General features: G+C 38.7%; 1 long non-coding RNA gene across 4 annotated transcripts in view; it reads right to left on the minus strand.

Annotated features, from left to right (window-relative positions):
• The window catches only part of LOC129138100 (uncharacterized), a 42,280-nt gene that overhangs the window by 11,360 nt on the left and 5,536 nt on the right, over window positions 1-25,384 (minus strand). For 2 of the 4 annotated variants that reach the window (XR_008541062.2, XR_008541061.2), the window contains exon 2: window positions 7,528-7,707. The exons of the other annotated variants lie outside the window; for them this stretch is intronic. This is a non-coding gene — a long non-coding RNA (uncharacterized LOC129138100). The remainder of the gene's footprint in view (window positions 1-7,527; window positions 7,708-25,384) is intronic. 4 annotated transcript variants of the gene reach the window in all.

Raw genomic sequence — 25,384 nt, forward strand, 5'->3', positions numbered from 1 at the left:
TCCTTGTTTATATGTTCGTTTCTTGAGTGGCAGTGATAAATGTTTGTAAAATTGGCAAAAGAATTTTGTCTGTTGTTTAGCACTTCATATCTTCTCCAACCTCCTTGCAGTTAAAAGGCACAGAGATGTCATGGTTGTCTCTTTGGTGACCCTGTAGCACACGACTTTGGGGGAACTCCTCACACCTCATTCCAGCAATGTGGTTCTGATGATGGCTGTTAATCACAATAACCCGCATATAACCCATATTCCTCCCTATCTCTCCTACAGAGGTGAGCCCCTTTCCTAGATTTTTTGCCTTGGCTTCTAGAGAAAATGAGCCCTTTCCTCTCATGGAAGCAGCTGGGAATAAGTTGGCCTTTTGGGGAAAACAGTCTTCAGATAATGAGACTAACATATAAAGAGAAGAATGAGAAGAAGGGAGATGTGAGTCCTTACACCATCACATCTCCAGCAGTTTCATTTTATGGGCTAATATGTTTGCCATTTTGCCTACTCTAGTTCAAGTTAGATTCTGCCACTTTCAGTCAAAAGTTCTATCTAATAATCCATGTGAAGCGTAGAGGAACTCATTATCCTTGTTATCCTTTTAGATTGTCTGGATGAGCGTGAGGCTAAACACCACAATAGAGAGCTTCTAACCCTCTGTGTATATAGATAATGCACTGTTTGTGATTATATTAGGTATAATGGAAACTTACACATAATTAATTGTTATGAAGCTATGACAACAGAAAAATAAAAACAGAAGAATCCAACACTTTTTTTTTTTCAGGGGAAATATCCCCAGGAATCTTGGTAAGGAAGGCAAATATTATTACTTTTGATAGCTTAAACAGGTAAAGCCCAGATAAGTCAATCGGTTTTAATTACGCAATGTAAAGATAACAAAAGAAATGATTCCTCTTAAAAGAGTGGTAATAAAGAACCAAGAATGGTAGGTAGATAAATACATTTAGAAGATCAGAAAGGCACATACCAAAGAAGTTTGACCAGAAAAATCGCAATTTTCCAAAAGTCTTTATTTTTTCAGTTGCTAGATGTTTTTGTTTTTTTGTTTGTTTGTTTTTGTTTTTTGGTAGAACAATGTGTTTTCTTTTGGATATATACCCAGTAATGGAATTGCTGGGTCAAATGGTAGTTCTGTTTTAAGTTCTTTGAGAAATCTCCAAACTGCTTTCCGCAGTGGTTAAACTAATTTACATTCCTGCAACCTCATCAACATGCTTTTTGTTTTTTTACTTTTTAATAATAGCCATTCTGGCTTAATAATAGCTTTCACCGGTATGAGATGGTATTTCATTGTGGTTTTGATTTGCATTTTCTCCAATGATTAGTGATGTTGAGCATTTTTTCATGTTCGTTGGCTGCATGTGTGTCTTCTTTTGAGAAGTGTCTGTTTATGTCCTTTTCCTATTTTTGAAATGGGATTGTTTGTTTTTTACCTGCTGATTTGCTTAAGTTCCTTATAAATTCTGGATATTTGACCTTTGTTACATGTAAAGTTTGAGAATATTTTCTCCCATGCTGTAGGTTGTCTGTTTACTGTATTGATAGTTTCTTTTGCTGTGCAAAAGGTCATTAATTAGGTCCTACTTGTCAATTTTTATTTTTGTTGCAATTGCTTTTAGAGTCTTTATCATGAAATCTTTGCCAAGGTCTAGGTCCAGAATGATATTTCCTAGGTTTTCTTCTAGTGTTTTTAGTTTTAGGTCTTATATTTAAGTCTTTAATCCATTTGGAGTTGATTTTTGCATATAGTGAAAGGAATAGGTCCAGATTCAATCTTCTGCATATGACCAGCCAGTTATCCCAACACGATTTATTGAATAGGGAGTCCTTTCCCTGTTGCTTGTTATTGTCATCTTGTTGAAGATCAGATGGTCGTAGCTGTGCAGCTTGGTTTCTGGGTTCTCTAACCTGTTCTATAGGTTTATGTGTCTGTTTTTGTACAACTACCATGCTGTTTTGGTTTTGTTCTCTGGCTTTGTTCTTTTTGCTTAGGATTGCTGTGGCTATTTGGGCTCATTTTTTGTTCCATGTGAATTTTTGAAGTTTTTTCTAATTCTATGAAAAATGATGTTGGTAGTTTGACAGGAATAGTATTGAGTCTGTACACTGCTTCTGGCACTGTGGCCTTTTTAACAATATTGATTCTTCCTGTCCATGAGCATGCGATGTTTTTCCATTTGTGTTATCTCTTATTTCTTTCAGGAGTGTTTTGTGATTCTAATTGTAGAGATCTTTCATCTGCCTGGTTAGCTGCATTCCTAGGTATTTTCTTTTTTCTGTGGCTATTGTGAATGGGACTGCATTCTTGATTTGGCTCTTAGCTTGACATTATTGGCATAAAGAAATGCTACTGATTTCTGTACATTAATTTTCTATCCTGAAATGTTACTGAAGTTGTTTATTAGTTCTAGGAGTCTTTGGGCAGAAACTATGGGGGTTTTCTAGGTATAGAATCATATCATCTGTGGAAGGAGATAGTTTGGCTTCCTCTCTTCCTATTTGGGTGCTTTTTATTTTTTTCTCTTGCCTGACTGCTTTGGCTAGGACTTCCAGTACTATGTTGAATAGGAGTGGTGAGAGTCAGCATTCTTTGTCTTGTTTCAGTTCTCAAAGGAAATACTTCTAGCTTTTGCCTGTTCAGCATGATGTTGGTTGTGGGTTTGTCATAGATGGCTCTTATTATTTTGAGGATTGTTCCTTCAATATCTAGTTTGTTGAGGGTTTTTAACATGAATGTATGTTGAATTTTATTTTTAAAAAAGTCTTTTCCGTATCTATTGAGATTATCATGTGGTTTTTGTTTTTAGTTTTGTTTATGAGATGAATTACTTTTATTACATAAAAGTGATTGGCATATGTTGAACCAACCTTGCATCCCAGGGATAAAGCCTACATGATCATAGTGGATTAGCTTTTTGATGTGCTGCTAGATTTGGTTTGCTAGTATTTTGTTGAAGATTTTTGCATCTATATTTATAAGGTATTTTGGCCTGAAGTTTCCTTTTTTCATTGTGTCTCTGCCAGGCTTCAGTGCCAGAATGATGTTGGCCTCATAGAATAAGTTACGGAGGAATCCTTCCTCCTCAATTTTTTGGAGTAGTTTCAGTAGGATTGGTACTAGCTCTTCTTTGTACATCTGGTAGAATTTGGCTGTGAATCCTTCTGGTCTAGAGCTTGTTCTGGTTGGTTAAGTTTTTAATTACTGACTCAGTTTCAGAACTCATTATTTGTCTGTTCGGGATTTCAATTTCTTCCCGGTTCAATCTTGGGAGGTTTTATGTTCTAGGAATTTATCCATTTCTTGTAGGTTTCCTAGTTTGTGTGCATAGAGGTGTTCATAATAGACTCTGAGAGTTTTTTGTATTTCTGTGGGGTCAGTGGTAATGTCACCTTTATTATTTCTGATTGTGTTTATTTGGATCTTCTCTCTTTTTTCTTTATTAATCTAGCTAGTATTCTATCAATCTTGTTTATTGTTTCAAAAAACCAAGTTCATGTCTCAATTTCAATCAGTTCAGCTCTGATTTTGGTTATTCCTTTTCTTCTACTAGTTTTGGGACTGGTTTGCTCTTGCTCTTCTAGTCTCTCTAAGTGTGATGTTAGTTTGTTAATTTGAGGATCTTTTTAACATCTTGATATAGGAATTTAGCACTATAAACTTTCCTCTTAACATTACATTAGAATCTCTGAGTAAATGAAGATTCTAGTAATACTGTATCTTTGTTTTCATTAGTTTCAAAGAATTTTTTGATGTCTGTCTTAATTTCATTCTTTATTCAAAATCATTCAGGACCACGTTGTTTAATTTCCATGTAATTTATGGTTTTTGAGAGATCTTTGTATTGATTTCTATTTTTATTGCTCTGTAGCCCAAGAGTGTGGTTGATATGATTTTGGTTTTTTAAAATTTGTTTGGAATTGCTTTATGGCCGAGCATATTGTCCATCTTAAAGTATGTGCTGATGAGAAGAATGTATATTCTTATTGTTGGGTGGAGTGTTCTGTAGATGTCTGTTAGGTCTGTTGGTCAAGTGTCAAGTTTTGCTCCTGAATATCTTTGTTAGTTTTCTACCTCAATGATCTAACACTGTCAGTGGGGTGTTGAAGTCTCCCACTGTTATTGTGTGGCTATCTAAGTTTCTTCAGAGGTCTCTAAGAACTTGTTTTTATGAATCTGGGTGCTCCAATGTTGAGTGCATACATATTTAGGATAGTTAAGTCTTCTTGTTGAATTAAACCCTTTATCAGTATGTAATGCCCTTCTTTGTCCTTTTTAATCATTGTTGGTTAAGTCTGCTTTGTCTGAAATAAGAACAGCAACCCTGCTCTTTTTTGTTTTTCATTTACTTGATAGATCTTTCTCCATCCTTTTATTTTGAACCTATAGGAGTCATCAGATATGAGATGGGTCTCTTGAAGACAGCATACAGTCAGATCTTCCTTCTTTATCCAAGTTGCCACTCTGTGCCTTTTAAGTTGGGTGTTTAGTCCATTTACAATCAAGGTCAATATTGATATGTAAGAATTTGATCCTATCATCTTGTTGTTAGCTTGTTGTTATGTAGACTTGATTGCATAGCTGTTTTATAGTGTCAGTGGGCTGTGTACCTAAGTGTGTTTATGTGTGGTAGGTATCAGCCTTTCCTTTCCATGTTTAGCACTCCCTTAACAAACTCTTGTAAGGCAGGTCTCATGGTAATGAATTCCCTTAGCATTTGTTTGTCTAAAAAGGATTTCATTTCTCCTTTGCTTATTAAGCTTAGTTTGGCTGGCTATGAAATTCTTGGTTGGAATTTCTGTGCTTTAGTGATGCTCTATGTAGGCCCCTAATCTCTTCTGGCTTGTAAGGTTTCTGCTGAAAGATCCACTGTTAATCTGATGGGGTTCTCTTTGTATATGACCTGCCCCTTCTCTCTGGCTGCCTTTAAGATTTTTTTATTTCATACTGACCTTGCAGAATGTGATGACTATGTATCTCGGAGATGGTCATCTTGTATAGTATCTTACAGGGGTTCTCTGAACTTCCTGAATTTGCATGTCAACCTCTCTAGCAAGATTGGGGAAATTTTCATGGACAATATCCTCAAATATGTTTTCCAAGTTGCTTACTTGCTCTCCATCCTTTTCAGGAATGCCAATGAGTCATAGGTTTGGCCTCTTTACATAATCCCATATTTCTCAGAGGTTTTGTTCATTTTTTAAATTATTTTTTCTTTATTTTTGTCTGTCTGCACTGATTTGAGAGAGTGGTCTTTAAACTCTGAGATTCTTTCCTCAGCTTGGTCTAGTCTGTTATTAATGCTTCCAATTGCATTATGAAACTCCTGTAGTAAATTTTTCATTTCCAGAACTTCAGTTTGGTTCTTTCTCTTTTTTTAGACGGAGTTTTGCTCTTGTTGCCCAGGCTGGAGTGCAATGGCATGATCTCAGCTCACTGCAACCTCTGACTCCCAGGCTCAAGCAATTCTCCTGCCTCAGCCTCCCAAGCAGCTGGGATTATAGGCACCGGCCACCATGTCTGGCTAATTTTTTGTATTTTTAACAGAGGTGAGATTTTACCATGTTGGCCAGGCTGGTCTCAAACTCCTGACCTCAGGTGCTCCACCCACCTCAGCCTCCCAAATTGCTGGGATTACAGGCATGAGCCACCATGCCCAGCCCAGTTTGGTTCTTTCTTAAAATGGCTACATTTGGAAGCAGCCTAGGTGTTCATCAACAGATGAATGGATAAAGAAAATGTGGTACTTATACACAATGGAGTACTATTCAGTCATAAAAAGAATGAGATTCTGTCATTTGCAACAACATGGTTGGAACTGGAGATCGTTATGCTAATGAAATAAGTCAGGCACAGAAAGACAAACATCACACATTCTCATTTACAGGATCTAAAAATCAAAATGATTGAACTTCTGAAGAGAGAAGATACAAGGATGGTTACCAGAGGCTGGGAGAGGTAGTGCAGGGCTGGGAGGAGGTAGGGATGGTTAATGGGTACAAAAAAATAGACAGTATGAATAAGACCTAGTATTTGATAGCACAACAGGGGGACTATAGTCAATAATAATTTAATTGTACATTTTAAAAATAACTAAGAGTATAACTGGATTGTTTGTAACAGAAAGGATAAATGCTTGAGCGGATAGATACCCAATTTTCCATGATGTGGTTATTATGCATTGCATGCCTGTATCAAAATATCTCATGTACTCCAGAATTATATATAGCTACTATGTACCCACAAAAAGTCAAAAGTTAAAAAAAATTTTTTAGTTTTTAAATGGTTTCATCTTTCAACTGTTGGATCATTTTACTGGTTTCCTTGGATTGGGTTTCAACTTTCTCCTGTATCTTGTTGAGCTTCCTTGCCATGCAGATTCTGAATTCTATGTCTGTCATTTCAGCCATTTCAATCTTGTTAAGAACCATATCTGGGTAGTTAGTGTGGTCATTTGGAGGTAAGAAGACACTCTGACTGTTACAGTTGCCAGAACTCTTGTGCTGGTTCTTTCTCATCTGTGTGGGCTGATGTTCTTTTAATCTTTGAAGTTGCTGTCCTTGAATGTGGCTTTTTGCTTTGATATTTTTTGATGCCCTTGAGGGTTTGACTTTGGTATAAGTTGGGTTTACTCAATTGGCTTCCTTTCTGGATACTTTTAGGGGCCCAGGGGTCAGCTCAACACTCCTGGGCTGCATGTTCTAACCCTGTGGGGCTGAGACTCGGCCCGTGGCTTTGTTCTCCGGCTTCTTGAGATTAAGCATTGCTGTGCTGGAAGGGCCAAAGTGTTCCAGTCCACTGGCAACAATAGGCCCACAAGGACTGCCAGCAAAAGCCTCTGATGGGGCAGCAGGGGGTGGGGGAGTCCAGAAGAGTGTGCTGCAGTGCAGAGGCCATGGGGGAGTAAGCAGCAGCAGGACGGTGTGACAGAGGGAGGGTATGGGCATGGGCACAGTGGTGAGGTGGCAGCAGTCCACACACATGCACACTGCCAGGATGGTGGTGGTCTCAATGGGACTGCGCACTGGTAGGGCAGCTGGGGGAGGCTGCAGGTAGGTGTCTGCCAGCTAGGGTGTGTCTGCAAAAGTGCTCCAGTGGGAACATGGCTGCTGCCAAGCATTCCAGCAGGGCAGCTGAGGCCTGCTGCAAGTGGATGTGTCCAGGCCTGGACCCTAGGAGAGGCCAGCAGACAGGAAGGTGTTCAGATCATACTGACCCTATCCCACAGGCATGACTGCCCTGCTGTCTCCAAATCTGGCAGCTAACAAAGTTTACAGCCACCTAGAGGAGTATGGCAAGCCTTGGGGGATGAGTACTCCAAGGCTATGTTCCAGAGCAGACGTTCTCACACCAAACCCTCTGGGCTTTGTGCAAGCTAGAGCTCTGTCTCTGCCAATTCTCTGGGCAGTTCTCCCTGACAACTCAAATATCCATCCATCGGGGTCGTGGGGTCTCCCACAGCTAGGATCCTGGAGGTCCATGGTGAGAGTGGGCTGCTCCATGCCTATTCAACTTACCGCTTCCCTAAGAGCCACCTGTGGTCAGGGTTGAGTTCCAGTGCTTGGCAACCCTGTGCAGGATTCCCAACTTTCTCTCCTTTCAGCCCCAGGGTCTGCATCCTCCCTCTGTCCACTCTCAATGCCTTCTTTCCAAAGATCTGTTTGGAGTGTGCTGGTCTACTTGATGGTCTTGCCTCTCTTGGTGGGAGAAGGACGGGGAAGATCAGGAGGGGTCATCCAAGGGGTACAAAGTTAGAGTTAGGCAGAATAAGTTCTATCTTCTATTACATAGTAGAGTGGCCATAGCTAATAACAGTGTATTGTACGGCTGGGCGCAGTAGCTCACGCCTGTAATCCCAGCACTTTGAGAGGCTGAGGTGGGTGGATCACAAGGTCAGGAGATCAAGACCATCCTGGCTAACACGGTGAAACCCCGTCTCTACTAAAAAAAAAAAAAAAAAAAATTAGCCAGGCGTGGTGGCGGGCGCCTGTAGTCCCAGCTACTCGGGAGGCTGAGGCAGGAGAATGGCGTGAACCCGGGAGGCAGAGCTTGCAGTGAGCCAAGATCAGGCCACTGCACTCCAGCCTGAGCAACTGAGCAAGACTCCATCTCAAAAACAAAAACAAAAACAAAAACAAAAAAAAAACAGTGTATTGTACATTTCAAGATAGCTGGAAAAGAGGATCTTGAAAGTTTTCACCACAAAGAAATGATAAAGGTTTGAGGTGATGGACATGCTACATGCTAACTAATACTGATTTAATCATTATACAATATATACATGTATTGAAACATCACATTGTACCCCATAAACATGTACAATTATTATGCGTCAATTATAAACAAAATAAAAGAATATTCACCGCGTTAATTTATAAACTTTGAATCATACTATCATATTATTTTCAAATATATATATTTCACGTAATGATGTATTTTGAGCATCTTTCCATGTCAATAGCGAATATTTCTGTACCTGTTTTTGTTTTTTGTTTTTTGTTTTTGAGACAGGGTCTCACTTTGTCACCCAGGCTGGAGTGCAGTGGTGCGATCATGGCTCACTGCAGCCTCAATCTCCCAGGCTCAAGCAATCCTCCTGCCTCTGCCCCACAAGTAGCTGCAACTACAGGTGCACACCACCATGCCAGGCTAATTTTTGTATCTTTCTGTAGAGATGGGGTTTTGTCATATTGCCCAGGCTTGTCTCGAACTCCTAATCACAAGTGATCCACTCACCTCAGCCTCCCAAAGTGGTGGGATTACAGGCGTGAACCACCACATCTGGCCTACCTATCATTTTTAATGGCAGTGAGACATTCTATTGTGTTGATATAACTTATGTACAGTTTCCTTTTACAGGATATATAGATTATTTTTAATCTTTCATTGCAACAAACTACTTTGCAATAAATATCTTTATGAATCATTTCCTTCATCCCCAATGTTTTCCTTAGGACAAACTCCTAAAAGTAGTGTTTTTATAGTATTTTGGGGTCAAAGGGAGTGTACATTGGTAAAGCTTTTGATATAAGACCCTATGTTTTTCTGAGGACCCTTTGAAACACTTGTCTAGAATTTCAGCAACATGACAGTGAAACATAGAGTCTGAAAGTGGCAGAACTACACCTAAAGATGCCCTTAATCATCCACTTTCAGAGGATAACTCTGAGGTGCCAGCAGGTCAATTAATTTTTTCTTTTTTTTTGACGGGGCCTTGTTCTGTCACCAAGGCTGGAGTGCAGTGGTGCAGTCATGGCTCACTGCAACCTTGACCTCTTGGGCTCAAGTGACCCTTTTATCTCAGCCTCCTGAGTAGCTGGGACTACAGGCACATGCCACCATGCCTGGCTAATTGTCTTATTTTCTTGTAGAGACAGGGTCTCCCTATGCTGCCCAGGCTGGTCTTGAACTCCTGGGCTCAAGTAATCCTCCCACCTCAGCCTCCCAGAGTGCTGGGATTATAGATGTGAGCCACTGCGCCTGGCCCTGATTACTTCCTTAGTATATTATGTATTACCTTGATAGTCTGAAAGACAACAGTTTAGTTTATATGTACAGAATACACACTACAAGAATTTTCTCACTATTTTCTAATGTTAGTTAATTTGATTTAGGGTTTGTTTCTTTGGATTGACATTTGGGTTGCTATTGCTGTGTTTTAATAAGTAGACATTTTCTGGTTTAGCACGATAAGATAGTAGTAAGTTTGTAATGTAATGGTATGCCAGAAAACTTCCACTCTACCAGTCTACAACAGCTAAGAGCTATACTTTCCATTTTGGTTACAACTAGGGGTGGCCATGTGACTTGGCACATGTTATGCAAGCTGCAAGGATATGAGCCCTCCCCTTGGCCCTTCTCCTCTTCCTGCTGGTTGGAATGCAGATGGTGGCAGTTGCAGGAGCAGCTACATTAGACCACAAGATGGAAACTTCATGTTGAGAATGGCAGAGCACCCAGATGGAAAGAGCCTGATCCCTTGCACTATGAAATGGCCATATCAGCTCTAGTCTATTTAAGCTTGACTATTTTGTGAGAAAGAAAGAAATTTCCATCTTGTCTGACACTGTTATGTTGGCCTTTGTTTCAGGAGCTGACCTGGTATCCTAACACAGAAGATTTGGGGTGTTTGGTCATTTATTTTCACCGGCCACTACCAGAATATTCCATGTGGCAGATTCAAATTGTGACAAAGATTTTTTTAGGTTAAATGACAAGGACTATCATTGACAGCCAAGTAAGTGAAAGCCAAAATATTTTAATAAGAAATAGGTACAAATTCTTTCACTATTTAATGAGTTTTTTCCTTTGAAACTAAAATCCACTTACAGTATATAAAAGGAATGATTTGGTTCACTGACTTTTTGGCTTGCTCTGTGGTGAGTGAAAAGTTAGACTCCATGGCTTTGGTCTATTTTTGATATAATTCTTGGTGATTCTATAGATTTCCCCAATGTCTTTGATATTCAGGGATCTTATAAAGATAAAGCTTCAAATCATAAAAATCAACTCAAATTGCATATGAAAACATGCAAACATCACTGTTTTATAAATTCTAACCATACTTACATATTACCTCACAGGCTAAAAAGATCTAGATACCACTGACTAAATGATAATTTTTATAGTATTTAGTAAATACATGAAGTTGATGATTTTTATATACATGTTAGAGGTGAGGAACATGAGAAGAAAAAAAGCAATTAGGCCACAAATGAGTTGATTTGTAGACACTACAGATTTACCAAAATGGAGATTTTTATATACAGTTGGCCACTGAACAATACAGGTTTGAACAGCATGGGTCCACTTATACACAGATTTTTTTTTTTTTTTTTTTTTGAGACAGGGTCTCACCCTGTCGCCCAGGCTGGAGAGCAGTGGCATGATCACAGCTCACTGCAGCCTCAGCCTCCCAGGCTGAAGTGATCCTCCCACCTCAGCCTCCTGAGTAACTGGGACTACAGGTATGTGCCACCATAGCTGCCTAATTCGTGTTTTGTTTTATTTTTGTAGAGACAGGGTTTCACTATGTTGCCCAGGCTGGTTTCAAACTCCTGGACTCAAGTGTCTGCTCACCTCGGCCTCCCAAAGTGCTGTGATTATAGGCGTGAGCCACCGTGCCCAGCCAACAGATATTTTTCAATAAATATATTGGAACATTTTTTGGAGATTTGCGACAATTTGAAAAAACTTGCAGACAAAATGTGCAGCCTAGAAATATCAAAAAATTAAGAAAAAAATTAGATAGGTCATACATGCATAAAATGTACGTAGATACTAGTCTATTTGATTATCTACCATCACAAAATATATAAAAATGTATTATGAAAAGTTAAAATTTATCAAAACTTATGCACACAGACCATTCATGGTCTCATTTGCAGTTGAGAGAAATGTAAACAAACATAGAAATGCAGTATTCAATTATAACTACACAAAATTAACTGCAGCAAATACTATACTGCTGTAATAATTTTGTGGCCACCTCCTGTTGCTATTGCGATGAGTTCAAGTGTTGTGAGTATCTGCTTAAAACACTGTGTGATGCTAATTATCTCCACGTGAGCCATTTGTCTTTCCAGTAGAACTGAAGTAAAAAGTATCTCTCACAGTTCTTGCCTATTTTTCACCATGCTTAGTGAAATATCTCAAACTTGAATAACACCAAGGGACCCATACAAATGCCACCAATGATGCTGGAAGTGCTCCCAAGAATCGGAGAAAGTCATGACATGGCCGGGCGCGGAGGCTCACGCCTGTAATCCCAGCACTTTGGGAGGCCGAGGCGGGCAGATCACGAGGTCAGGAGATCAAGACCATCCTGGCTAACACGGTGAAACCCCGTCTCTACTGAAGATTCAAAAAAAATTAGCCGGGTGTGGTGGCAGGCACCTGTAGTCCCAGCTACTCGGGAGGCTGAGGCAGGAGAACGCCATGAAGCCGGGAAGTGCAGCTTGCCATGAGCCAAGATCACATGACTGCACTCCAGCATGGGCGACAGAGCAAGACTCCGTCCCAAAAAAACAAAAAAAAAAAAAACAAAAAAACAAAAAAACAGAAAGTCGTGACATGACAAGAAGTTGAATTGCTTGATGTGTACCGTAACTTGAAATCTGCAGCTGCAGTGGCTGCCATTTCAGACAGAGGATTCATCTTGGAAACTGATGACATAAACTTAATAAACACAGAATGGTACCATAAACATTTATCTTCCTTATGATTTTCTTAATAACCTTTTCTCTAGCTTACTTTATTGTAAGATGACAGCATATAATATAACATACAAAATGTGTTAAGCAATTGTTTTTGTTATTGGTAAGGCCCACGGTAGGCTAGCAGTAGTCAAGTTTTTGGGGAGTCAAAACTTATAGGAGAATTTTTGACTGCAGGGGCATCGACATCCCTAACCCTTACAATGCTCAAGGGTCAACTGTACATAATATCTCCATACTGTATATCTATCTCTCCAGCTATACATCTCTAGCATCCATTTCTTTCTTTCTAATAGCACCCGGAATTCCTTTTGGAGAAAGGAAACCCCCTATGCAGTGTTCTGTCCTGTAAATACGGATGCATGTCTCCGTGGAAATGGAAGGGACCATATCCTCCCTGGCCCCTGACTCACCTCGGCCAAGGAGCAGGCAATGAGGAATCAGCCAGGCAATGCTCTCCCCTGGCCTTTTGAAACTTGAGAGAGACACAAGGAAACAGCTGTGGCTCTGGCCTCAAGCAGTATTTTTGAGCGCCCAAGGTTCTAGCCTGTTTCCAAACCTGGCTCTGCAATATCCCATCAATTCTAAGCACACCACCACCGGCACCAAATCTTTCATGCCTATAAATATTATTTAGCTTCAGTTAGTCAGTTTTTGTTAGCAACATCCAAGAGACTCTCATCATTATACAACTTCTCATTCTCTAGCAAGTACTCTTTGTTAAAAACATAAATAAATGAATATATATAAAATTATGTTAAAAAGTTTTATAGGGTGTATGTCTATGTTTTGTTGGATACAATTCAAGAATTTGTTATGTGTATTTTAGTTTTTTCCCCTTTAAGATAAAAATATTTTCTGCCTGAAACTTTTTTTTTTTTTTTTTTTTGAGACAAAGTCTTGCTCTGTGGCCCAGACTGGAGTGTAGTGGCATGATCTTGGCTCACTGCAACCTCCACCTTGTGGGTTCAAGCAATTCTCCTGCCTCACCCTCCCAAGTAGCCAGGACTACAGGCATGTGCCACCATGCCCAGTTAATTTTATATTTTTAGTAGAGACAGGGCTTCACCATGTTGGCCAGGCTGGTCTTGAACTCCTGACCCCAGGTGATCCACCTGCCTTGGCCTCCCAAAGTGCTGGGATTACAGGCATGAGCTACCATGTCTGGCCTGTCTGAAACTTTTAACTTGTACTTTAACACTTAAGTAACTTTTTTAAGTCCCTGAATTATTCTTTTTTTATATACTAATTTACATATTCTTAATTAATCTGTATTCTTTAAAATAATTAGTAAATATCATGATACAGCTTCGGATTTTATCTTTTCCACACTAGGAACCCTAAACCAAATTGGGAAACAATTTAGTAGTTAAAACAAGTAACTTAGCACTCCTAATGCACAAAATTATTTGCCTCTGATTTGCACAGTTTTCCATTTTACACATCAGCCAAGCGGAAACAACTGGTTGCTAAGCAACAGCTTTTCCCTCAACAACCAGAAATAGAATACATAGAAGGTCAATTTAAAAATATATAATATACACATATATGAAGTTAAAGAGGGCACATGCCCCATAGTTTGGCTATTTGCCCAGAATTCTTGTCATGAATATTGAATTCATGATGATAGTTTGTGAATTCTGGATACATTTGATGTATGAATCCTTGGGTAACTATATCATTTTGTATTTTCTTCTAGTATGTTCCTCACTACTGAAAAACTATGAAGTAACACGGAAATCAGGATTTTAAAGCAAATCTCTTTTGAAAAACTGTTTGTAAATTGTACAGTTAGGTTTGGTTGAACCAAGTCATTCTTAAAGTAGCATTAACATTCCTGTTGCACTGCTGCTCACTCTGTTAAAACTACATACATATTTAATGCTCTGGAAAGATATAGTCTGGGTGGTTAATAGTGACTACCACAGGCAAATGACCATTCACTTTCATATCTATGTATTCTTTACAAAGAAAATAATAATTGCTAGTAATGATTGTGTGTTTACAAAGTACTAGGCACTGTTCTAAGCTCAATATACATATTAACTTGCATTAATATTCCCCATTTGGCAGATGAGGACAAAGGCTCAGAGAGATTATATAACTTGCTCACAGTCATGAATCTAAGAAGCAGCAGAGCCAGTATCTGAAGTCAAGCAGTGAGCCTCCAGGTCTTCACCACTTCACTATTCTGCCTTTTACAAGGTGGTTCCCATATTGCCTAAATACTTTCTTAAAAAATTATACTGCCCCAGGACATACAGAATTGTAGTTATCTCTGGGTGCTCAATTCATTGGCAGCTTTTCACCACTGGCTTTAATCAGTTTTACACCAGCAGGAATTAAGAGCATAACGGAAATGGGAGGAGTGATGAAGATCAACATGTGGATTGATTCAGTCAACAGAGAACTAAAATTGTGCCAAATCAATGGAACCTGTGGCCACATGCTATGCTTACTCAAAATAGATCATGCAGCTACAGAAGTTTCTAAGGAATCTCTTTAAATAAATACCATTTCTGGGAATTGATTTCCTTCTTAAAGGTATATTTAGTGATTTCTTTTCAAAATGTACTTAATATACAAAAAAGAATAAAAGACAAACATTATTATTCTTAGCAGCTAGAGTGAGATACCATCTTAATGAGAGCCAATCATTTGTTCAGAAAGTGTTTTACTTTGCTTACAGTCTAGGCTGACAAGGATTTGCACACCTGTGGTCTAGCTACACACACGAGAATGTTGGATAAAATGTAGATATTTTTTAAGTTTGGAAGAAGATTGAAAGAAAAGGAGACAGGGTAACTGACAGGAGAGAAGAGATGTCCAGTGGGTATTTGGAGGTGAAATGTTTTGAGTGACATAGATTCCTGTATAAATTCATAAAAAATTTCCATATTTCTAAATAAACATTGTTTTCATTTAGAGTACTTGATAACAAATATCCTTTAAAGTAACTTTACCCTCCCTTTATATTGTTATTTAAATTTCTGAAGTGATACAAATTAATAAAAAGCCATGTCCTGGTATATAAGTTTCTCTTCTTCTTTCTCACTTTTGGGATCAATGTAGAAAAGATGAGTGTTTAACAGCAATACAGGCAGAAATTATTTTCTCCTTAAATTATTCCCCCACGGAGGTAGATAAGGTATTCAAGTAAAGAAAAATATAAACCAGACTGGAAAAAGACCACTGAAAATTTTGCTGATTAAAATCAATTTACGAAAGATGTAAAACGCCAAATATGCTGGTTAATCTCTTTGTTAGAATATTTTTGTGTTCATTCAGTCATTCATTCTGTGTGAGGACACTTCCTTGGACACTGGAGACACAGAAATGAAATGCACACTCCTATACTCACACTGGAGAAGCAGCAGCAGATATATAAACATGAAATTGCAGCTTAATGTAAAGCCTCCTAATGGAGGTAGAAAGAGGGTAGTGGGAACATGTGGGGATGGATTGACCACATAGGAAAATGAGATCTAGGCCTTGAAGCATGAGAACAAATTTGCTAGAGAGTTAAAAACATGTGCAAAGTCCCAGGAAAACACATATATGAGGTCAGCGAGAACTCTTTGTACTGCATATTAGGCCGGGGAGACAGGATGGGGCTGGGTAGCTGGGATTTTATTTACTATGTAGAAAATGTGGACTTTATCCTGAGGGCAAGTAGTAACTGACAGAGATGCCAGAAGACAATGAAGCATGTTATAAATGTGAATGTTATAAGTCATGGCAACATACAAATAAAAACATAACTTAAAAAAATTAGAAAAGAGTGAAACAATGGATACGTGTGCTAATGTACTCAGTTTTCATAGCAAGGAGTCAATAGCTATATCTAAAAATCAGTTAGAAAATAGAGGCCATCTGTATTATGCAAAGTCATAAGAGACAACCAGTAGACAAAGTGAATAAGCTAGACCTGACAAATATAAGAAGGTAAAAGACAGTAATTTAGGTACAGGGTTCTATGAGAATGCTTCCCATTCTTTACAGCAAAGAGTCAGGAGATATTGCCCCGAGGTGATAAATCATGAATGAGAAATTGGCAGAACTTAAAATCGCTGCCTCTGCAAAAGAACACTTGGTTAGAAGGAGTGCCTGGGGAATGAGATGTTTATTTTCATTGGCTATGCTTTTACATAGTTTGAATGATGATGTTTTCTTCTATGCTTGTAGCTCCCACCTGTAATCCTAGCACTTTGAGAGGCTGAGATGGGCAGATAACTTGACTAGGCAGACACACCAGCCTGGTCAACATGGCAAAACCCCATCTCTACTAAAGATACAAAAATTAGCTGGGCATGGTGGTATGCACCTGTAATCCCAGCTACTTGGGAGGCTGAGGCAGGAGAATAGCTTGAACCTGGGCAGTGAGCCAATATCACGCCACTGCACTCCAACCTGGGCGACAGAGTGACACCTTGTCTCAAAAAAAAAAAAAAAAAAATTTATGCTTGAAGGAGAGAAATGGGGAGGGAAAAGGGAAGAGGAGAGAGAGGAAACAAAAGAGTGAGGAGAGAGAAAGAGAGAAATTGGAAAAAGGCTACCACTAGGTAGAAATCTGCCTGGCATTGGTCAGACAAGGTAGATATACAGCTCCTACCCATCCCCCTTCCTAGAGCAGTCTCATCAAACATTTACCCAGGCCTTTTATCTTGAGTTATTATTCACAGTTTAACTAGGTCTTTGATTAAAAACAAATAGGAACTAGTCTAAAAGGAAATATATGTAGAATGTACTCTACAAATTAAGATGACACCAAATATAAAACATTAAGTAGCTCTGACATTTTTGAAACAGAAGTAATAGAGTTACCAAAGTTACATTTTAGCTCCCAGCTTCACAAGTAAAATTGCTTAACATATCACATAAAATATATAAGTACCATATTTTTACAACCATAAACTGAGATGTGAAATCGGACAATGAGTTTTTTAGGAGCTGTGAATGTATTATAGAAAATATGTGTTAGAAGTATAATGTTAAAAAAAGTTAACTTGAATAAATCACCTTTATTGAAAAGAATATTATTCTAAAAAAGATCATCCCCAATATCCTATAACAAAGTGCTTTCTGCTGGACACAGTGGCTCACTCACACCAGTAAACCCAACTCTTTGGGAGGCCAAGGTTGGAGAATGGCTTCAGCCCAGGAATTCAAGACCAGCCTCAGCAACACAGTGAGGCCCCCATCTCTAAAATAAATCTTTTTTAATTAGCTGGGCATAGTGGCACATGCCTGTACTCCCAGCTACTCAGGAGGCTGAGGTGGAAGAATTGTTTGAAACTAGGAGGTCAAGGCTGCAGTGAGTGGTGATTGTGTCACTGTACTCCAGCCTGGGCGACAGAGAGCAAGATACTATCTAAAAAAACAACAACAACAAAAATTGAAAGTACTTTCTGTTGGTTTTGATACCTGGAATTCTTTCCCTATATCTGGTGCAAAAGGCAAAAGGGGCACAGATGTCTTTTCTTTTTCTTTCATCACTTTCTCCAACAGCATTATTTATCACTGTACAATCTTTAAAATTCAATCTCTCACCTCCTCTCTTAGGAGTAGGTCTCCGAAGAGATGTTTATTACTCTTCCAGTAATAAACAGCCTTCACTGATATAATGAGAAAGATTGTCTTTAACCCATGCACTCATGGTAAAATATAGACTCCTGAAGACTTCAATAAACTTAAATAATTAGTACTGGTGTCATTTCTCTACTTTAGATATAGAAAACCTAAGGAACAAGAAATGTAAAGCCTTTAATCATAAATTATAATGTAGATGCTAACTTAACTTTATTGTTTTTTATTTCTTCATAATTTTGTATGTATATTAGGGATGATTCAAATCTTATTTAACACAGTCTTAATGAGTTAGAATGAAAAAATGTCATGGGAGTTTTAACTTTCCCTTGGAAATAATATCTTTCTCTAGTGACAAAATTCAAGCTAACTTTTTTTAAATACAGTTTAAAGAAATCAACAACAATCTGTTGGAAGATTTTGCTAAAAAGCAAAGAGCCAACATCCCCAAAAAGAAAAGATTCATGCCATCATTCTGAGACAAAAAGAATGACATCGATTACACTCAAGGCAAAACAATTTTTTAATGCTTCTCATGGTAGGATCATCTACATAAAACCTGACATGACCAATAAGCCCTTCCTCTTCGCATGTAAAAACATATATATATATTTATGAGGCTATATTCTATAATATTCAAGAGTCTGAGGGCTGACTCTGCAAGACCTGAGTTGAAAGCTCAGCTTTGACACCAGCTAGGTGACCTCAGACCAGTTATTTGATCTAAGTCTTGGTTTCCTAAAAGCACCTGTTTCACAGAGTTGTGGTGGGGGGTAAATAGAATAATGGATATAAAGTGCTTAGCATAGTGAATAGCACAATGTTAGCTTTTGCTCTAAGTAAACTTTATTTAGTTGTTTTAACAGAAATATTTTCTATTTTAAAAAGTACCTTTTAATGCAAATATCCTAGGCTGGCAGTTAACTTTTAATACGTGGAAAAAAAACACAGAATTGTGCTTAGTTACCTACTATGGATCTAACAAAGGAAATCTAAATGGTAACAATCTAGAAGCCACAGAGGAAGTTATAACATCACCCAGCCCCTCACTGGCCATCTTCATCAGGAACCATCTCCTTTTCATTGAGAAACTATTTTCTCACTAGCAAGAAATGATTGTTATTGTCTGTTGGGATGAGAAGAGTGCTTAGTGATCAAGGGTAACTCCTACAAAACACTTTATAAATCCAAATGTCAACATGATTTTCCTTTGACGTTTCTATCTGAGCATGTTGACAATTCCACCATCAGACAATCTCCTCCGGGCAGGGAGGGGAGGTGGTCCAGTGGAAGAGGTATTGAGAAGACACATATATACCAATAATATGTAGCCCACAAAGCCTAAAACATTTTCTTTCTGGCCCTTGACAGAAAAAGTTTGTCAACCCATGCTTTAGAGCCTAAACACTAAACTTTGAGAGCCCCTGCTTTAAGAATTTCAAACTCTGTAAGCAAATCAAATAGAATCATTGGTTCCTGCATAATGAATGATGTGAACAAATTCTAGTTATAGGTCTGAGATATTGACTAGAAAAGGACATTTGTTCTTCTTGCATCTATTTGTTTGAATTATTATAGATGAAATAATTGGTTTTGTGGCACAGAGTTGTCATTCAATCAGAATCATGTGTCATCTGTCCTATCACTGGGACTGGAACTGAGAACAGGAACAGGAACTTTCCTAAAGCCAGCAGTCCTCTGGGTCATGCAGCCCCGAGAACTGCCACTCAGCAGTAACACTCCCAGCCAGAAAAACAACTCAGAAGTTCTGAAAACTGAGAGTTTTCCATGCTTTTGTCTCTAAAACTCACTGTTGTGGAAAAACCTGAATGCAACTGATGTGGGCGATTTGTTGCCTTTACCCACCTAGGGTGGCTGTTCACACTTTCGCTGCAGAAGTGTTGGCATGTTTGAGTACAGGGCCCTACCCTAAAGTCTGCTGAGTGTGTAACAAATTGGAGTTCATGCACTGCCTTCTAAAACCTGAAGAAAAGAAATCTGAATTCTGAACACAGCTGGTCCCAAAGGTTTTCAATAAGGAACTATAAACCCATGTTCCATTTGATTATGGTTACAGCAAAACAGGAACTATGCAGGCGCCACCACTTTGAAATGGGTGAATTATTTTTTCCATGACACTCCCACATGATAACCCCCCACCTTCAGTTTTTTAGTGTTTGCAAACACTAAAAGCCTAACATTAATTCCAGTAAACAAGTGAATGCATCATACTAATAGGTTTCTCTTTTAAGAAGGATTGTGTACACAGTAGTAACATCAGGGTTACAAACACTATGAATATAAACAGAAGTATTTTTAAGGTTATACACACTCTTCCCTCTCCATTGTTACCACTTGCAATTTAAATGAATTTAAATCAAAAAATTATTTTTTGAGACCTTCTTATGTGCCAGGCACTAAGGTAGATACATTGTAAACAGAACAGGCATTTTCTCTCATAAGAAAACTAACAAGATTCATGTAGTTACTCATTCATTTACACAACAAATACATTTATGGAATGCCTTCTACAAACCAAGCACTATTCTAGGTGCTAGGGATTTGGCTATTGATAAGGTAGAGAAAAATCACAAATTCTACATCCTAATAGAGAGAGATAGATAATAAGCAAAATAAAAAAATAAGTAAAATAAATAAATACAAAGCAGAGCAGAAAATGGGGAGTGCCAGACTGGGGGATGCTATTTTAAATAGGGGGATCAAAGAAGGCCTCACTGACAAGAAGACATTTTAGGAAAGTGACAGAAATGAGAGACTGCCATGGATATTGGGGGGCGGGGGCTCCAGTCAGAGAATTAACAGGTGCCAAGGTCCTGAGGTAGGGGAGAGTGCTGCCACCTTTGAGGAATAACAAGGAGGACACAGTGGCTGCAGAAGAGTAAACAAAGAGAAAAATTAGTAGAAGACAAGGTCAAAGAAATGGGAGTAGCTCATGTAGGACCATGTAGGCCACCGTCAAGACTGGATTTTAGTCTGAATGAAATGGAGAGCCTTGGGAGGATTTTGAGCAGTTGAGCAGTTCACTAATACTTTAGAACTTTCTTTTTGCCATGAAAGCACTAAGTGTGGAAGAACATCCAGTAAAGCGATTTCCCTCCACTAAGAGGTCCGTGAAGGCCTCCCTGAAGAAATGCCATTGAGACCTGAAGAACTTGTTCTCTGTGGGAGATCAATTCTAAGGAAAAGGGAGAAGCACTCTCTGGCTAAGAGGACTACCTAATGGAAGGGAGAACAGAGCAAGTGGGAGGCTTTTAAAGTCATGATAAGCATCTCATACTTCATCTGCTAAGAGTAATGAGTATGAAATTATTGAAGGTTTTAAGCAAGAGAGTGACATGGTCTGCCCAGGGTTTATAGACACTATCCTGGTTGTTTTTTATAAAATGGAATAGGCAGTGTTTTTAAATTGCAGGCCATCCCTCATCAATGCAAGAGGTTACCAACTAGCTTTTTTTTTTAAAAAAAAAAAAAAAAAGAAACATTAGACAACATCAGAATATCCTGCAAGTTGTGAGGGTAAGTATAGTTTGCAGGGAACTTGATTCTGTATATGCACATATGTCTGAAGTTTGAAGTCACTTCGGTTAGAAGGAAGGACCTACAGAAGAGGAAAGCAGTAGAGACTGTGCTGTAACTTTAGTAAAGGTATTGCTGGCTGCTGAGACTAACTAGGGAGAGAAGCAAAAGGGCCCACCTAATGGATGTGGGGCAAAGGGAATGGTCAAGGGCAGTTTCAAGAACTGGATGGATGGGGGCAACATCACTGAAAGTGAGAAGACAGGCGGGGCAAATTATGAGTTAAATTTTCAACATGTTGCCTGCAAGACTTCACAATGGAGATTTTCAGTTTAAAACACATGATGAGGCTGGATACTGAGATTTGGAAGTGGTCAGCATTAATTGTGAAACAAATTTTTTAAGGATTTCGTGACAATTTATTTCATATAATGTTGTAGCCATCCCATGTAATACTTTGGGAGAAATTTATACTTAAAAAAATTGGTGGTATATCCGAATTCATATTTAATAGAGCATCCTGTATTTTATCTGGCAATCTTAGAGTTCAAGTCCCCTGAGAACAGAGGCAGACACACCAGTTAGGACAGAATGACCACAATCCAGGCAAGAGGGAAGAAAACACTAAAACTAGTGTTTCATAGGAATTCTTTGCTTGACATTTTTTAAGAGACTGGGTCTTGCTCTGTCACCAAGGCTGGAGTGCAGTAGGGGATCACAGCTCACTGCATCCGTGAGCTCCTGGGCTCAAGTCATTCTCCTGCCTCAGCTTTCTGATTTACTAGCACTATAGGCACATGCCACCACACCTGGCCTTTTTTTTTTTTTTTTTTGGTAGTGACACGGCCTTACTATACTACCTGGGCTGATCACAAACTCGTGGCCTCAAGCGATTCTCCCGCCTCAGCCTCTCAAATTTCCTAGATTACAGGTGTAAGCCTCTGTGCCTGGCCTGCTTGCTTAGTAAAAATGCAGATTCTCAAATGTAAATTTAAATTATTAACTTTTAAATTAATTATAAGCACAATGCCATCCTACAGACTACTTCTCTGTCAGGGTCGGGATGTATACCTGGTGTCTTGGAGTGTGTGGCTGGCTCCAGCTATGGGGCTCAGATGCATGATGGGCACTGCTGTCTGCTATTGCAGATTCTCACAGAACACGTCACCCTAGAGAGGGAATTGAGAGCTGGTTGGGCTGTCCTAAAGGGACTTAACTGTGGGAAGAAAGATCCGTTTGTGTTTTTCACTTCAATAGAACTTGTTTACAGTGTTGAACTTGACATAAAAACAAAAACTGAATGGTCCTATTGTAGATATAACTTTCCTTCAGGAAAATGTTTAAACCACACACATTCTCAATATGTAAACCCATGATTTTAGTTATTTGGTTAAAAAAAAAAGCCATGGAAAAACAAAATAAAAATAAATGCTACATATCAAAACTATTTCAAAATACATAATATTTTCTTCTTTCAGGGCAGCTGTGCTCCTACTGCCCTGAAGTTTCTTATAATACACACTATAAATGGAATTCCATGGCCTTGATCTATCAGCAAACACTAAAGACCTCACTGTCCCTGGGCTCTGTCTCCAGAGGGCTCCTGGGAAAAAAAAAAAAAGAGCAAACAATTGCATACACATGTACACATTCTCAAAGTGGATTGGCAGGTCCCACAATGACAGTATCTTGGTTTTTGCAGGCCTAAGTTCCATGAACAGAAATGTCTACAATGGCAAAAGAATTTTTAAAAACTTGTAAATAGATGTGGAATAGAAACATGACTAAAAAAACATGAGTGACATCTGTCATTTAATCACATGACATCTTCAACACTCAGATTCAAATGCAATTTCAGTAAGGGCAGTAATGCTAATCTGGGCTCTGTTTTCTCTTCACAAAGGAGACGAGGTGAAGAGTCCAAGGTAGCCAGTCAGCATGTTCAAGGGGATGCTGAAAGTATTCAAGCTTTTCATCTTTAAGCTGTCAAGAGCAACTCAGTAACCAAAAGTGGCCATTTCAATTCTTTCATTCATTCAGTAAATACCTACCGAGAGCCAAGTTTTGATATGTGGCATTTATTTTTATTTTGTTTTTCCATGGCTTTTTTTTTAAAAAAAAAAACAAATAACTAAAATCATGGGTCTACGTATTGAGAATGTGTGTGGTTTAAACATTTTCCTGAAGGAAAGTAATACCTACGATAGGACCGTAGGCACTGTGATGGGACCTGTGCTTCAAGAATAGAAAAGGCCATTCTGTTGGGGCACAGAAAATGATTCCCCAAAACATAGTGCTTCGACATGCTGAGTGCTTTGAAAATGGAAAGGCCTCAGAAATAAGCCTCAGAAGTAGCCTCAGAACCGAGGTCTCTGTCAGACATTCCCACCTCTGAATCTTTCTGATCTTCCCGCCCAAAGCACCAGGAGGTACTCCCAGAGGAATTTTCTTATCTAAGAAAGCTTCTTTCCAACAGCTTTCCAAAAATTGTCTTAAGACCTCCTCCCTAGGAATCTCATTAAACAACCAGGAAAAATCAACCTCAACCACCAAAGAGAAAAGAAAACAGTGGGAGTTGTCACCATGCCCAGACAGACTTTTAATCTATTCTTCTGAGGCAGTTCCTAGCAATTACCTGGGGGACTTTACCTGCATAAGACAAACTTTGTTCCTGTGCAGTTCTTCCCTCACTTTCCCATAACTTGTCCCATCTAGCTTCCAGAGAGAATCATTTACAAAATAATGTCTGCCTCCTGGGTTCATACATCACTCCCCTATGAAGAGAGTATTTAAGCCTCAACCATCTGGCCCCTCTTTGAGTCTCATACTGTGTGTTTGGCTTCCATGTCTATGCACATCAAATGAATTTTGTATGCCTTTTTCTCCTATTCTGACTTTTGTCAGTTCATTTTCAGAAAACTTTCAGTGGGTGAAGAGGAAGCTTTCTCTCTGCCCCTACAATATGTAAAGAACTTTACTGCAGAAATCCACACTTTTAAACACTAGTCCTAGGTGCTGTTAAACAAAATTCATGGAAGACCATTGTTTTGAGCTTAGTTCCTGCACTAGGCCCCAACAGACCAAACCAAAATGGAGTCACTCATGCTAAAGTTCCATGCCACCAAATCAAAACTAAGTTGCTTATCTGACCTTCAGAGAAATCAGGAGAGAGAGAGAGAGAATAGCCAAATTCCCAAACAGGCCAGTTTTAGCCAGCATAAGGAAATTCCCTGTTTTTAACTCTTACAAAGAAAGTAACCTGAAGTAATCTGGTGTTAACCTATGAGTCTGAGTTTTATTATGCTGTTTCCTTGTTCCTGATCAAACTACCTTTATAAAAACAGATTTTTCTGCCTTGCCCAGCTTAGCATCTATTTTTAGATTAGATAACACCTGATTCAAGAATTGCAATAAAAGCCAGTTCAATCATTTAAATTTGTTGAAATTTTGTCTTTGACAATGCTATCTTAAAAGAAAGTCAGTATACTAAAACCACCAAATTGTACATTTTAAAAGGTTTAATCCTATGTGAGTTATATTTCAATTTTTAAAAAGTGGTTAAAAAATAAATATAGGCATGGCAGTATGTGTCTGTAGTCCCACCTTCTCAGGAGGCTGAGGCAGGAGGATCAATTGAGCCTAGGAATTTGAACCTATAGAGCACTATGATCACACCGTGAATAGCCACTGCACTTTAGCCCGCACAACACAGACTCCACCTTTAAAAGTAAAATAAAATAACAGTTAAAAGTCTTAAAAAGTGGGAAGCTAAAATGTAATTAGATACTATCCTTTTTTATGCAAGTGGATAGAGGCAGTAAAATTAATACTTTTTAATTAACAAAAAAACCTAGAAATTTTCAAGTTAACCTAAGATATTACCCAAAACCAAACAATATAATTAACGTTTTTTTTAAAGACAAAAGAATGAATGTCTTAATTTCAAAGTAAAAACTGATTTCTGACTGCCCAGGAAAAACAAATAAAATGACTGACATCAAGTAAGAGAACAGAAAAGCAAGACGGGGGGAGAGTC

This window comes from Pan troglodytes, chromosome 1 (assembly GCF_028858775.2).
Source record: "Pan troglodytes isolate AG18354 chromosome 1, NHGRI_mPanTro3-v2.0_pri, whole genome shotgun sequence".
Classification (NCBI taxonomy): Eukaryota; Metazoa; Chordata; class Mammalia; order Primates; family Hominidae; genus Pan; species Pan troglodytes.